Here is a 4,146-nt window from a genome sequence, read left to right on the forward strand (position 1 = left end):
TAAATTGTATTCTTCTCATTTTATTCGATAAACTTAAATATACTGTTATAGTAATTCCTGTCATGAGAATTATTCAATACAACGTACCACAGCAAATATACCAGCCACCAAAAGGTTTGCGTAGTCTGGAAGAACAACAGTATTTTTCACACTCTGTGTAATACATATATTTTTCACAATCAGAAGACGAAAGTGAAGGAGAACCTACAGTCAAATTGCACATTCTCATTAAATATTGAATACAATGTGTACCAAATTTAATAAAAACAAATAATATAAAAAATACCATATGATAAATTTTAAACGAAGTTATACACATATCTCACCCGATTCTGAAGACAAAGAAGATATTGCAGTGGTTGTTGAAAGGAACATCATGACAAGAAGGATAAAGCCCATGACATTCCTCTTGTTTGCCATCAATTGTGAAATTCTAAATGATTTTTTGTAACTTTAAAAATCATTTATTTATAAATCTTTTATTGATCTAATTAGAAAATCATTCTTCTGAGAAACTTACTAGTGTGAGATAATCTTCTTACCTTGATTTTAGAAGTTAATAGTAATTTGCATGATTCAAATATCTTCTTTGTTCTATTTTAAGGAATATTTTCAAAGGGTATTCTTTGGAAATAAATTTTGTATAGTATAAATATTCCGTTTTAGGGTTTACTGTTCGATAGCATTGTAGATTAGTCAGAAATTCTGCGTAATTCTGAAAAGCTGAGTTACAAGTTCTCACCTTGAACAAAAGATTAGTTGTAGTATGCTGGAAGGATAATTTACACTCCATATTAAAATTGAACTGGTGAGAAGTCAGTAACTCGGTCACAGAGTATCACAGGAGGCAGAAAAAAGGTTCGAAGCTTGGAGACATAACAATGTAAACTTCAGAATAATTTGATCTATGACTGAAAGTGTACAAATGTCAAGTTAAAAAGTGAGTTTGGTCCAAGTGTGCAAATGACTTCGTATAAATGAGATGGTAGAACTACAAAGAGTTACTACAAGGAAACATGCTATGTTGTTGTGGGGTTGTAGCATAATGATAATTGGTGAGTATAACCTAGTTCAGATTCTTTTAGATATTACACTGAACATTTAGTATAACCTAGTTTAGATTCTATTAGATAATAACTCTCTCCCCTCTTTCCCCAGATCCTCATGAACACAAGCTGGCGGTATGAAGTATACAGAGGTGGCATTTGGGAATAAGATCAGAATGTTGTATATTTAGAGACGCCACCTGTGATCAAAATCCTACCAAAACCTTGACAAATTGTAGAGCCACTAGAAAGGGTTTAATCATGAAAGAGACAAGGTTTTATGACGGTGAGAGCAAAGTAGAAGACTTCTAAAGCACACTTAACAACAGAGATAAAGAACATTCCAACAGTCTAACAGTCCCAACAGTCCCCTGAAGGTTTTGGATTTTCCAGAATGTTTTAGCTTGGACAGATCTGTGGAAAATGTCAAAGGGTTGCTAAAGGCAGGAACTGATCATCAACAATTCATTAAGAATTTCTTTGCAGAAGAGGATGCCTGTAAATCCAAGGAAATAAAGTCAAGATTGTAAGTGTGAATTGCCCTTATTCTGGGCAGTTTTACTGAAAAAGATTCATCAAATATAATTTGAGCTTGAAAAAGCCATACTAGAATTGGATGTAGTGAAAAGAGGTAAAAAATTGTTTACAGTTGCTTTGTAACAAAATTTCTTGAGGATGTTATTGAAAGCATTTGAAAAGAAACAAATGAAGTCATAGTGGTTTATCCAAGTAATGGAGAAGAACATGATGATAAGGGAAGGCATGGTATTGTCATGGTTGCAAAAGATACAGTTGACATGAAAGGTCAGGATTGAGGACACTAAGAGGAAGAAAATGGAGATTCAGATTCATGAGTTGTAAAGGAGTAAATTTCATAAAGCACAACAAAAGATAAAATTTAAATGGTATATTTTTCAATACTTTTTTTCAGAAAGTTGTTCAAAGGCCTTGGTGAATTATCAAATTAAAAAGCCATTTTATTGTTAATGTTTGCAATGAGGAAATTAAGCATGGAAAGGGTCTGGATCTATTATAAAAAAGCCATACGAGAGTCATCAATAATGAGACTAAACAAAACAAAAGACCACAGAAAACAGAGGAAAACCAGCAACAGCAATAAACAAAACAAAACGCTATGCAATGAAATTGTTGCTGCCTGTGAAGGTCTTCCTCTTGCCCTTCAAATCTTTGCTAAACTTTTATTTCGTAAAAAGGATAAAACCAGCTCTCTGAAATGTAGTTGTGCAAATGAATGGGACCGTGGCCTGAATATGTTGTAAAGTCTAGAACTAAATCACCTAGCTTCAATGCCATCCTGTACTGCAATAATAATCAAAGTTTGGGGCTTTTCCTGTGAATTTGTGATGAAGAGCTTTACAGGATGAAAGGATTTTATAGAGGGATTTGTTGGGTGGAATGGATTTGGATGAATGACGTGGGAATGAGATGAGCTTCGTGGTTTACCTGGTTATGGCTGCCTCACCCAATATGAGACAATAGATTAAGCTTTCCTAATCAATACAGATGGGTATTCAAATGTATTAAATGATTTGTAGGGATCCTCGGCGAATTTGAGAGTCTTGACCAGATTTCTTGTGAAAATGAAGGTTTTCGTATGCCACATCCTCATTAGGGTTCTCGTTTGGATTCACGCATATGATTCCCAAGAACTTAAGATGTGTGGAAGGAAATGGTGGGTAAGTTGATGTGCGAGCCTAGCATGCAAAAGATTGGTATGTATAACAAACTTAACAATAACACCCCCGATCATTGAGGAACCGGAGGTTGCATCAAAACCTTGTACTTACCATGCCCTTCGACCATTCTAGATGGTTAAATATTATACAGCGAACCCCATTACATGGAATACAAAAACAAATCAAAGAAATATTCATGCATGGCTAAAGGTAGCGATCCCAAACCCACAAAAAATATATATATATCAAACATCAAAGAGAGTTGCAGCAATGGAGTAAAGTAGGATTTCAGCCATTATTGTCCTAGAAACGGCTCAAAAAAAAGGCCCTAAACAGCAAACGACTCAAAAAAAGCCCTAGATAACACATTGACACTTACAAGGAAATTTCATCCAATGAAGGCTGCAACCTCACGATAATCAAATGAACTCACCTCTACAACCTAAAGAAACGGATGAAATTTATGATAAGGAGGAATAGAAGAAAAAAAAACCCTAGTGAGCTGCAAAAGCAAAGCATCCCAAATGCATACCTGTGGACAATATGTTTGCAGACCAAAAATGTTGAGCAAACAAAGTAGAAGAAACAGTGAGCAAAAGCGGCAACGACAATATGTTTGCAGACCAAAACTGACCGCAAAATCAAATACGTTTGTGGTGGACATAAAAAATTTGCTTTCAATTAATTTGGAATGCCTGTTTTCTCCAAATTGGAATTAATGGGCCTTTGAGCAATTCCAACTATCTGAATGGAAGACCAAATTCTAGAATTAGAGGATAAATGAGGATACCGAATTCTATTTTTCCTAAATTCCAATTCCCATTTTGCAGACTCAAACAGTTGATTAGGAATTTTTGAGAATTTCAAATTAATTCCTACTCAAATCCATGATCCAAACGGACCCTTGGTTACTTTATAGTGGACTCACACCTCTGTTGCATCGAGATTGATCATCAACTTCATTGAGAAACAAGATTTCCCAATTATGCAACAATGGGGAGGCTGAGATGGAGGAGCATTTCATTTTTTCGTGTCCTATCTATTATAAGATCAGAAGGAGATTCTACTGCCTATTCAAGGGTTTAGTCTACCCACCTTCTTCGGGTTCACAAATCAGAGGTGTTCGGCTGTTAATCTTCAGAAGGTCGTTTGGCTTCCAGACCACTCACAATCTTGTTCGCTTATTACTTCCTCCTCTAGGGCCATCAGCTCGGGGATTAGCTTTGGGTACCAAGTGCCAGCTTGGTCCCCCCTCTAGTCATCCCAGATCCGTCTAGTCCTGGAGGCCCTCTTTCCAACAGCAGAAATCTTCCTCTGCTGGAAGCTTCGGAAGTGATCCGAGCTTCCTACCAGCTCTTTGGTTTACCCTTCTACCTTGGGGTTCTTTTCTGCTGCTCCAGTTT

The 4,146-nt window shown here is 36.2% G+C and overlaps 1 long non-coding RNA gene across 3 annotated transcripts; it reads right to left on the reverse strand.

Annotated features, from left to right (window-relative positions):
• LOC149543157 (uncharacterized) lies at positions 1 to 3,894 on the reverse strand. Of its 3 annotated transcripts, none has more exons than XR_016355601.1 (2): positions 3,839 to 3,894; positions 1 to 204 (listed from the first exon to the last, which is right to left on the reverse strand). It is a non-coding gene; the product is annotated as an uncharacterized LOC149543157 (long non-coding RNA). The 3 variants fall into 3 exon arrangements; XR_016355599.1 differs by lacking the exon at positions 3,839 to 3,894 and adding an exon at positions 3,276 to 3,427; XR_016355600.1 differs by lacking the exon at positions 3,839 to 3,894 and adding an exon at positions 327 to 3,427.
• Between the last annotated feature and the right edge of the window lie 252 nt (positions 3,895 to 4,146).

This window comes from Cupressus sempervirens, chromosome 8 (genome assembly GCF_028749045.1).
Source record: "Cupressus sempervirens isolate cs-2001-9-10 chromosome 8, ASM2874904v1, whole genome shotgun sequence".
Classification (NCBI taxonomy): Eukaryota; Viridiplantae; Streptophyta; class Pinopsida; order Cupressales; family Cupressaceae; genus Cupressus; species Cupressus sempervirens.